The sequence below is a fragment of the Lygodium microphyllum genome, chromosome 23 (assembly GCF_053477565.2).
Source record: "Lygodium microphyllum isolate KBCC chromosome 23, Lygodium_microphyllum_v1.1.10, whole genome shotgun sequence".
NCBI lineage: Eukaryota > Viridiplantae > Streptophyta > Polypodiopsida > Schizaeales > Lygodiaceae > Lygodium > Lygodium microphyllum.
The window spans coordinates 69,853,887-69,866,137 of NC_141157.1; the positions used below are offsets into that span (position 1 = coordinate 69,853,887).

The following is a 12,251-nucleotide window of genomic DNA, read 5'->3' on the forward strand; positions in this document are numbered from 1 at the left end:
ATTTTAGATTAAAAGCCACAATGTAGCACAACATGGAAATGGACAAGCTAACTTTCATCCACCATCAGTGCAATAAAAATTAAGGGACTTATTATGTCTCTTATATAGCTTGGAAACACATGCAAAGCATAATCTCAATTGAATAAGTTGACAAGCACTAGAAAGATCAAGTTTGTACTTCAAAACATGGATGTTTTAGGCCATCAACAATGGCAACATGTCATAAGAGACGATCAGGCATTCTATTACATGGGATGTGTTAAAATATGCTCCTACCAAGGCATTCATTTCTACAACATAAGTAAACCATCAATAAAAATCAACACAACTGACATTGAAGAATTTTAAAATCCATGTCTATGCAAAACCCCTCCACCCCAATTATTGCATCATTGCAATTGCAATATAGTCATTATTATGCAATGTTATCAATGTGATCTCACTACACTTCAACTCAAAAATCTTCAACCTTTCACTCCAAGTGGTGGATGTATTATATTTCTCAAGCAATTTCATTTATTATTTTATATTATTATTGTCAACATAATGGACCATCATATTAGCACTAATGGGTGTATTTTATTCTTTATATAAATTTAGTTTTTAAGTTAATAGGACTATCTCAACTGTTGCAAATCTCTTAAACAACCTAAAGAGATGTTGCATCAACACCATCAAATATTGAACAATAATTTGTTTTGGCTCTTCCTACTAGATTCAATACTATGTCTTGGCAATTTTTGTCACATGGATTGTGTGTGCTAGCAAATAAATGAACAAGAGAAGCTCTAAACTACAAGACAAGGAAAACGAAAGGACCCTAGGACCTCTAAATCATTTCAAATCGAGTGCAAAACTGTGAATTAGGACTTGGCAAATCACCATTCTCTATTGCCCCAATGCAACACCTATATGAGATTTACAATATATCATTGATGAGAGCACTCCTCAAGAAACCCCCATTAGGTAATGTACACGCGATTTCATACTTTGAGAATTAGCAACAAAATCTTCTCCTAAAAAGCACTCATGTTGGCTCCACCATTGTTCATAACTAGTGATATCTTTAGAAGTCTTTCATTTCTTGAACTTAGCATGCATCCTCCACCTCACCTTTGGTGTCACAACACATCCATAGACGCGTACCCAACATGCATGCGCGCACGAGCGCACGCACGCATGCATGTGCGTATGTGGGCTTCATATCCTCTCTAAGCAAGTCAAAAACTCCTCTCAACCACCACATCATCTCTCCCCTACACACAACCCTCTCTCATCTCATGGGTTACAACGACAACTAGCAAACTCTCTCCTTGTATGACAATTTGATAGCAACAACATAATAAATCCTGTGTCTTCAACTATACTTATAACAACAACTTTAATTTCCCCACTCCTCCCTTTTTCACATAAATGTCTATTCGCACACAAGCTTGGGTATTTTCTCATCTACCTCACCACCTCCCCCTACAATGCAATTACTTTAATTTCCCCACCTGTGTGCTTAGAGAGGATATGAAGCCCACATACGCACGCATGCATGTGCGTATGTGGGCTTCATATCCTCTCTAAGCAAGTCAAAAACTCCTCTCAACCACCACATAATCTCTCCCCTACACACAACCCTCTCTCATATATTTGCACATAAATGTCTATTTGCACACAAGCTTGGGTATTTTCTCATCTACCTCACCACCTCCCCCTACAATGCAATTACTTTAATTTCCCCACCTGTGTGCTTAGAGAGGATATGAAGCCCACATACGCACGCATGCATGTGCGTATGTGGGCTTCATATCCTCTCTAAGCAAGTCAAAAACTCCTCTCAACCACCACATAATCTCTCCCCTACACACAACCCTCTCTCATCTCATGGGTTACAACGACAACTAGCAAACTCTCTCCTTGTATGACAATTTGATAGCAACAACATAATAAATCCTGTGTCTTCAACTATACTTATAACAACTTTAATTTCCCCACTCCTCCCTTTTTATCTCTCCCCTACACACAACCCTCTCTCATCTCATGGGTTACAACGACAACTAGCAAACTCTCTCCTTGTATGACAATTTGATAGCAACAACATAATAAATCCTGTGTCTTCAACTATACTTATAACAACTTTAATTTCCCCACTCCTCCCTTTTTCACATAAATGTCTATTCGCACACAAGCTTGGGTATTTTCTCATCTACCTCACCACCTCCCCCTACAATGCAATTACAACACCCAAAAGTGAGGGTTAAACTTGGGCTCCTACATTACCAACAAAATGAACCCAAAGACTTTCTTAGTTGTTTTGGCATTATTATCAAACCCATGGGAGAAATACTTGCTCCCAAGAGTTTGAAACTTGAAAGCACAAAATGTGGTTTTGAAAAGCTCATTGGCCAAAGTGCTTAGATGTTTGGCAAAACTAGACTTAAGGCTAGCAACAAAGTCGATTGCAACTACAAGAAGATTGAAGATGAGGTTGAGGAAATGAAAACCAAAGTGCAAGAGATGCAAAAGAAAATTATGAGGTGGCAAATAAGCAAGCTATGGCCGACACCATCTTTGCATACATTGCTAAAGAAGATTGCATTCCGTGCATTTTTGGGAGGCCCTCCTCATGGATGACATTCAAAAAGACAGCAAGATGATGCTCACCAAGGATATCTGTTATGCAAACTAGAGACCAAAATAAGGGCAATTTTGAAAGAAAAAGAGTTCCATTTTTAAGGGAGCCCAATTGTGGATCACAAATAAAATCAACAAGATTAAGACAACTAGAAAGGACAAAGAAAGGGCATCTCAGATCAAGGTTGTAAAGCCGTCATAAAATTTGAAAGAAAGCCTAAGCACCAAGTTACTTAGGAACGATGATGCATTTAGAAATATCAAAGTATAGTATGTGCTTGCTTTTAGAATGCCAATGGCACCCCAAAATGAATCTCTACCCCAATCACAACCCAAAGTGATCTTACAGTAGGTTCCCTAATTGTGCCCATGGCACTCTAAACTAGATTTTTTCATGTGTCAATGACACCCCAAAGTGCATTGCAAGTAATATTGATGTGTCTCTCTTTATCCTATACACCTTTGATACTCAAGAAAGCCTATATGTCAACCATGTAATAACCAAGGAGAGCTCAAGTATACTTTGGCCAAAGTTATATTATATTAGTGTGTATATTACATCCAAATAAATGCCGAGAAAAATCCATCAATATATATGGGGATGTATGACTTGTATTAAAAGGTGCTTTTACAAAACCAACCAATTGGGATAAATTACATTGAAATTATGAAACATATTTGTTCCATTAAAAGCCATTAGATTAAGATGTTAACCCAAGCAACAATGTATGCAACAAAATTCACCAATCTTCTTGTCATATACTAACCTCGTCATTATGGAGTAAACTTGAATAATGCACCAACTAATGTAAATAGTCCGACATAAAAGCCCAATGTCCCTAAATTATCAAAAAGACTCCTACTTAAGCATTGAACTAATTAGACCTCACCATCATTCCAATGTCACTCAACTCTGTCCTACACTTGTTTCACACAAAATGATCTCACTTGATCAAGAATTGATAAGAAAACTAATGAGACATCTACTCGCAAGTATAGTTGCTCTAACAAGTAAAACCCCTAAAACCATGTACATTGGTATGGAGCCCTAATGTATGTAATAGGAGGGAACCAAAGAAAAATGAAGTTAAGACCAAACACATTTGACCAAATTAACAGCAATGCCAAAGTGACATCTATTGGAAGGAGCCATCTGCTAGTGCGAAAAATCTCTAGCACGATGTAGGGATGAAATATGAGAGAGTAGATGAGATGTGTAGGTCGAGACCATAGCCTTTTGGCCAATCAAAGGTGACACCAATGTGACCAACCAGAGTGTTGTGCTCTAGCAAGAAAAACCTCTAATACCATGCACATTGTTGTGGAGTATTGCAATATGTTATATGAGGGAGTTGATGAAAGAGGAAGTCAAGGCCAAAGCCTTTTCTACCATGATGACCACTAGACCAATGTGACATCTACTAGAAAGTGTTGTGCTCAATGCAATCTCTTTAAAACCTTTTACATTGTCATGAAGCACTAAAGGATGTAAAGTGAGGTGTCAATGAAAGAGCAAATCAAGGCCACAGATTTTTGGCCGTGCCCAAGCCATCACCAATGCGACACCTATGAGAAAGGGTTGTGCTTAGCACAAAAAATCTCTAAAGAGATAGAAATCATGTACATTACTATGGCACACTAAAGGGTGTAATATGAGGGAGTGAATGACAAATGAAGTCAAAACCAAAGACTTTTTGCCCATGCCCAAGGCAGAACCAATGTTGGAGCCTTATTATTGAGGAAGCATCACTTCACAAAATAAACGCACCACTTCTTAGTACCACTATTGGACTAAGAAGATCCATACATTGACAAGTTTTTCAACAAAGATGATAGCAATAACAAGATTTGTTAGATACTCAGGTTCCTAGAGCTGCACTAGGCCCAACTTGTTTCAAAGGTGCTCCAAGTTCTTTGGGGTATGTGGATCTTCATCAATAGAGCATCAAAAAATGTGCATCAGTTATCTCAATCCTTCAGGGTTCCTCGAGTTCTGATGAACATTTTGATGAACATTTGCTTATATTAAAGTGATCCTCTTGACCGATATACAAAAGCATACACAACAGAAGGAATATTTATCCTGACACAGTTCTCTCAGTCCAGCACATGCCTCCACCCTTGAGAAAGAACTAGAAGGCATTTGAATGCTAGCCAACTCACCTGCCACTCTGCTATAATAGCAATGCCTTTGCTATAGCCCTAGCAAGGACATATTAAGATAAACTCAATGTCCAAGTTCAATTAGAATACAAGTGCAAGCACTGTTTGTAAAATGTGCCAGACTTTTAAGCACGTAATGAAAATTGCCTTTTGATTGACTGTATGGACATTCTTACTCTGCAAACCACCATCTGTTACAAAAACACAAAGCCGATCTCGAGTCAGGAGTAGATGGCATGCCTGTCATCCTACTCTACAAGGTGCAGCTAGCATTTTACATTTTGTTGAAAGACAAACACTAGACCAACGGTTACCTTCCAGTACCAGTGATGAAACAGTACCGCATTACATGCATTGTAAAGATCTTTACAAGACTGCAGATACATCTAAGGTCTTACTGGAGGTATTGCAATTGCTTCCAGCCACTGCTGTCAGAAAATGATAATGTTACATGCTCAATTTTGACCCCTGCAAGGGACCCTGCTGATATGACCTTAAATGTGAAGCTGTAAATGAATTTCTTGCGGGCAAGCTCCTTTGGAGACCCTTCCATTTAATCTGAAAGACAGTAATACCACTCTTATCACAATACAGACTAGGAATAAACCGAAAACAGTGTTTTAAAACATTACCATGCTATAAAACATCCACGTACTTAAATTCTTTAAAATAGAAACAACAAAAACCTATGCCATTCGATCCCTGAAGTTACGAAAAGGAACACAGATTCAAAGAATACCACACCTTCAGGCTTCTAAAACATACATATCTTAAATATCTTTGCTCTGCTCTGCATCAATTTCAAGCATCTAAAAGAGATGCTACTTATAATTATTGCACCTAGGAATGAATTTGGCCCACTGCGCCCTCTCCATTATACAATCTGAAATCCACATTTTTAAATGCATCAGTCATTCTATCTAACCAGTTAGTGAATAATGTCTTCTTCTTTCTGCACTACACCCCCCAAAACAAAGAACACCCTAACAGAACAAGAAGAAAATTCAAGAGCATCTATATTACCAAACTACCAGTAAAATGAGGTTTCTTATCTAGCTTAAGAAGGTTCCGGCCTTTCCAGTAAATAGAATTCTCCTGTTAATCGACTTTTATGCAAGTATAATTCAGCTTTACAGCTTTACAGCTACCCGGAAATCTAGAGAGAGTCCTAGCAACCCCTTTACAAGGATGACCTAGGCAACATATAAATGTAATTCCAAATATTTTGCATTGATCGCACATTTGTATTTGTGACAATAAGAACTTTGCAAAGCAGATAAACCCACCTTGACCACTGCACATGGTGGTACAATTAACATGTTCCACATCTTAACTTCACGTCATCCAACATGATGAAGGGGACATGCAACACCATTTAAAAACAGATACTCCATTTTGAGTAGTTTTGGGAAAAAAAAGCTTTCAGATTATCCAACCTATATCAAACCCAAAATATAAATATCCCCATGCTCCATTTTTTATTCAACCACCACTGAGGCAATCCCTATAACCTAGCCCAGGTGTAGATAAACAAACAAAGAGTCGTGCAAATTTGCAACCACAACAAACAATCATGGCAATTAACAACCAACAACTACAACTGGGATTTTGAAAACCCTATATGTTGGCCAAACTAGATGTTCCTCATCGAAATACGTGTGGGGAGTTAAGCCAAATATACAGCACCTGCGTTCAACATAAGGGGCATTGTACTAGTTCACCATAAGGGGTATTAGCTTGAAAGTCCAAGATCATAGTTTCCTTTCCTGTTGCACACATCATCTTTCTCCACTCCTGTATTGATCAACCATCGTCACTCTCATTGCTGCCATCATCATCTGCCTTGCTGCAGCCTGCACAGCACCAACTTTCTCATTAGAGTAACATCATTCCAGCCTGACAACCTGTCCGGCTGCTGGCAACATCCCTCTCCACCTGGCCATGCCCATTCTCTGCTGTTTGTGGCAACCTGCTGCTGTGTTTTTGGCCCAAGTGACCTGCTGCTGCAGCCTACACTTATCCAACATCCCCCAACAACTCTGTTTTCATAGTCCTGCATCTCCTGCTACTCCTAGTCTACCTCTGAGTTACTGTCCATGCTTCTTCAGCTCTCAATTCTCTAAAGGACTAATATATTTTGCAGTTTCAGCACACCCTCAGCCTTGGTCACATCATGCTCAGATGTAACACCTTTTCCACACTGGCATGGTGAGGGGAGCTATTCACTGATTGCGAATGGCAAAGCTCAGGACTGTGATGGGTTGGTGGTTGATCATTTTTCACATGCCTATCTATCAGATCCCTTCCCAGCACATGCATGATAGAGCCCCATGTGAGGAGTTTCCAGCTGCTTGGGCCACCACCGACATAGTACCAATCTATGAGCAAATTATAGGAGAATCGCACAGGCCACACATTGGCCAAGTTTATGTTGCTTCTACTCTGAAGCATGAGTTGAGCAGACAGGTTGAGAGCCATGTGCTAGAGCATTTGGATAGATTGGTTATAGATGAGGATAGTGCATCCTTGCCCAGATTTTTATATTACAAGCTTAAGGCCCACCATTTTTAGCAACATAGAAATTGCCACAATTTTATTGCTTCTTTTTGGCTCCCAAAATGGTCCCAAAAAGATTCATTAAATATGAGTTTCTAAAGGAAATCTGAGAAAATTCTATTAAAGGGAATCGTTGTTTTTTGCCACTTACATCCCTCATTAGCCCAACACCAGGGCCAACTCTCCTGCTGCTCCCACCTGCTATCATCTATTCTATTATTGAAGTGTTCTGACTCAAACTTAATATTTTTTAATACTCTGACCTTTCAAGACGGATAAACCCGACTTTTGTAAGACTGAACATTTTGAAAAGTTCCATAAATTTTGTGCAGGTATGAAATGCATTTTAATGCTACTATGAGCTAGTTTTGCATGAGGAACACAAACTAACATGTTATGTGTCAGCCACATTCATCCTTGGAACTTCCCACCCATATAGCTTCTCCCTCTCTAGAGGGTCTGAGGTAGCATTATTCCCTGATGTGGAGGACAATGCTGCTTCAGAGCTGCTTCTTCATCCAAATTAGACCTAGGGGGAAGACTGGGACAAAGTTTAAGGAACACATCCAAAGGAAGTACTACTCTACATATTTCTCTACTTGCTTCATCATAAGCTACTATCAACTCACCTAAAATCACAAGGAAGGAGATGCATATCAGTTCTCCCAACCAAATGGTGAGGATACCAACCTCTCAACTAAGAAGAAAAAACCATTGTAAAGATGACAACCATAGGCTCCATAGTCACTGGCTCAGGTGCTGACTGTCACCGAGATCTCCAGTAATAGGGTATTCCTCACCCACCTCTACTGCTTGAAACCCAAAGAGCTGACATCTCAGTTCACAAAGACATCTCAGTTCACATAGACATCTCAGGAGACTAGTGTCAGAGTGCAGCGGTGCGGAAGCGTAGGACTGAGAGAGAGAGAACGCAAAGAGAGAAAAGAGAGAAAGAGACAGTGGACAATGAAGATCTGCTGTATAAAGAATGCTGAATACAAAGATATACACGGGCGCAGTGCGCTGAATTGCATGTCTCCACCTCGACGATGCAACCTGCTGTCCACCTCGAAGTCCGTTGCAGTCTGCACTGTCTGCTGACTGAAATCTGTGAACAGAGACAGAAACTGCGCGTCACCGGTCTGTAATCTGCGTCAGAGAAGTGTGTAGACTGCTGGGAACGTCGGGTATAAACAGCCGACAACCGCAGCAAAAAGAGCGCGCCAGGAAATAGGGCGCAACCAGCACAGGTCGGCTGCATTGCAGCCAACTGGGCTGCAGGCAGTCGGACTGCCTCTTGGCAGTCCGACTGCACAGTCCGACTGTGCAGACTGCCTGCCTGCCTGGCTATGATCTCAAACACCCCCTCTCAGAGCCTGGGCAGGGCAGAAGCCTGAGGGATCTGGAATGTCTCCGAAGTAGAGACTGAGGAAGTGCCTTCGTAAACAAATCCGCAAGATTGTCCTCCGTCTTGCAATACTCCACAGTGATGGTCTCATCCAGAAGCTTTTCTCGGATGAAGTGGTACTGGATCTCAATGTGCTTCGTCCGGGCATGAAAAACAGGGTTCCTTGCCAAGGCAATGCAACTCTCATTGTCACATCGCAGCGATGTAGGACGAGTTTGGGGACACCCAAGCTCCTCCAATAATCGCCGAAGCCACACAACCTCGCATGTGGTGGAAGACGCGGCCCGATACTCTGCCTCGGTAGACGAAAGGGCTACCGTGGGCTGCTTCTTGCTACTCCATGAAATAACACCTGCACCCAAAGTAAAACAGTAACTTGTAGTAGACCGCCTGTGGTCCACCTCACCGGCCCAATCCGAGTCGCTCCAACCTACAAGTACAAGATCTGACCCATCTGTCCCCACGGGGTAATGAATCCCTAAATCAGACGTCCCCCTCAGATACCGAAGTATCCTCTGAGCAGCCTGCCAATGCACCGTCTTAGGTTCACTCATGAACCCTACCGGAGCCCAACAACAAAACATAGATCAACCCTGGTGTTGAGAAGCCAAATCAAGGACGCAATCAACTGTCGATAGCGCGACGCATCCGCCAAAGGAGAAGCTGAATGGGAAGTGGCCTTCCAATTCGGATCCATAGGAGTAGAGAGGGCCCGACAATCCTCCATCTCAAAAGACACCAAGAGCTCCTGTACATATCTCTGTTGAGAGATATAGATCCCCCTCTGAGACTGATAAATCTCATGGCCAAAAAAGATATGGAGTAGACCTAAATCCGTCATCTCGAACGTCCGATGTAAAGCTGACTTCGTCTCCTGGACCTGCTGTGCAGCATCACCTGTGACAATCAAATCATCATCATATAATACAAACAACACACAACCATCCTCGGAAGTGTGAACATACAGCTGCGGATCGGCCTTGGAACGCCGATATCCCAACTGAGTCTGAAGGAACGAATCGATCTTCTCGTTCCATGCACGCGGGGCTTGCTTGAGGCCATACAAGGCCTTCTTCAACCTGTAGACTTTCCCATCTGAAGAACCAAAGCCAGGAGGCTGCTCAACATAGATCTCCTACTTCAAATCACCGTTCCGGAAGGCTGACTTCACATCCAACTGATAAACAGGCCATCTCCTATGGCCAGCCAAAGCAAGAACAGCTCTAATGGTCGCCATACGAGCTGTGGGGGCAAAAGTGTCATGACACTCAGTCCCTGGGCGCTGTGCAAAACCTTTAGCAACAAGGCGAGCCTTGTGCTTATCCAAAGTACCATCACTGAGATATTTGGTCTTGAAGACTCACTTGACTCCAATCACCTTCTTCTTCGGGGGGCGGGCCACGAGTGACCAAGTGCCATTCCTCTCAATAGCCTCCAACTCAGCTTCCATAGCTTTCTTTCATGCGGCGGACTATAAAGCCTCATTCACGGAGGTGGGCTCTCGATCCTGCATAACACGGGTCATCAAACAATAGTTGGAGCAAACAAGCTCCGTAGAATGTGCTTGGTGCCTCCGTGACCATCGCGGACCATCCTGCGGTCCCTACTCCTCACGAACCCCCTCGATCCCTGAATCACGGAGTGTGTCACGGGCCCAGCGAGGAGGAGACCGAACCTCCCCTCGTTGTTCTCCATCAGCAGAAGACTCTGGAATATCCACCGGTGGTAACTCCTCAGAGCTGTCCGGTGGAACAGTAGACTCTGTGTCAGAAACAGAATCATAATCAAAAGGCACGGGCTCCAGTGGAACTGTAGAAGGAGCCCAACTCTCCCCTGGATCTCCAAGAACCGGATGCTCCTCACCCGTTAAAGTAGCCGAAACCTCCACAAACCGCACATCACGGCTAGTGGACACATCCCGCTTGACGGGATCTTACAGTCGGTAGCCTTGGAACTGGGAGCTGTAGCCAACAAATACCTCTTTTCGAGAAGACGCTTCAAATTTATCACGGTGAGCCTTGGAAATGTGAACATAGGCATCACACCCAAAGACTCGAAAGTAAGAAACATCTGGCTTTGTCCCAAAATAAGCCTCAAAGGGAGTCATCCCTTCCACGGCCGAAGTAGGGGATCGATTAAGGATGTGGACTGTAGTAGCCACAGCCTCGGCCCACAGAACCTGAGGGGTCTGTCGGTGCTCCATCATGGTGTGCGCCATCTCGATCACACTGCGGTTCTTCCGTTCAAAAATACCATTTTCTTGAGGAGTATTGGTATTGGCAAACTCCTGGTGAATTCCTCTATCTGCACAAAACCGAGCAAACTCATTAGACACAAATTCACCTCCCTTGTCGGATCGCAACGTCTTCAACTTCCGGCCTGATCATGTTCTCCTCAAAGAGAAGCCAATCCTTGAAGTGCAAGAAAGCTTCTGACTTTAGTGCCAAAAAGTAGGCCCATGTCATCCTGCTATAGTCATCCACGATCAGCATGAAGTACGAGCTCCCACGCAGGGACTCATTCCTCATAGGGCCACATAGATCCGTAGATACTAGCTCCATCGGTGAAGTAGACCGCCGCGAAGCTGTGTGGGGAATGGCATCCCTATGCGGCTTCCCCCGAATGCAGGAGACACATGGCTGCTGGCTCACCACTATATCCAGCAACCCTCGAACAAGCTGTCCACGTGACGCCCTCCGAAGATAGTCATAGTTCAGGTGACCAAACCGAGCATGCCATAATTCTGACTGTGACTGTGACTGTGAGGTAAGAAGAAGAGTAGAGAGGGCGGTGCAAGACTTCAGTTTGTAAATGCCTTTCTCCTTATATCCGGATGAGAGAACCTTCCTCGATCCACGATCAAGGACTCGCACCGTAGAACTGTCAAACTCCACCATAAGACCAATGGAGCAAATCTTATGAACTGAAAGGAGATGTTACCCTAATCCTGGTACATGCAAAACCTCTGAGGTATGGGTACCACCTCGTCCATCCGGAATCAACTGCATCTTACCCCGACCTGCAACAGAAACTGAAGAGCTATCTCCAATGAGAATCTGCCCACGCGAGGGTCGCAGCTGGGGAACACCATCTGATGAAGGAGTCATGTGCCGTGAGGCACCACTATCAACAATCCACTCTCGAGCTTGGGAAGCCGTCATCGCAGCATCAGAAGCATTCGGTGAATGCGTCCTCAATGACAGCTAGATGAAGAAATGCAACTGATGAGGGTGCAATCACCGCTCCAGAATCCTTGGTGTCCTTCTTCTTGGTGTCCTTCGTGTCTTTGTCAGGGCAATCCTTCTTCCAATGGCCAGTCTTTCCACAAATATGACATGTGGAGTCTTTGTCCTTATCCTTGTCCTTATCCTTCTTGGACTTGTTATCCCCCTTCTTCTTCTTTTGGTCCTTCCCCTTCTTCTGAGAGGCTTGACCTGTCAACGCCTCCGACTTAGAAGCATACTGTCCCTTTAACTGTTCCTCTTGGTCCAAAACCATAGGA

At 43.1% G+C, this 12,251-nt stretch overlaps 1 protein-coding gene across 3 annotated transcripts in view; it reads right to left on the reverse strand.

Moving 5' to 3' along the window:
• Nucleotides 1-4,393: 4,393 nt before the first annotated feature.
• LOC148016310 (uncharacterized) overlaps nucleotides 4,394-12,251 on the reverse strand; it is a 55,025-nt gene continuing 47,167 nt past the window's right edge. For 2 of the 3 annotated variants that reach the window (XM_087663753.1, XM_087663752.1), the window contains exons 19-20: nucleotides 5,100-5,343; nucleotides 4,396-4,976 (exon numbers count right to left, since the gene is read on the reverse strand). The gene's annotated coding sequence lies outside the window, so the exon portion shown is untranslated. Of the gene's footprint in view, nucleotides 4,977-5,099; nucleotides 5,344-5,529; nucleotides 5,669-12,251 lie in introns of all 3 variants that reach the window. The other variant, XM_087663754.1, reaches the window with a different exon arrangement.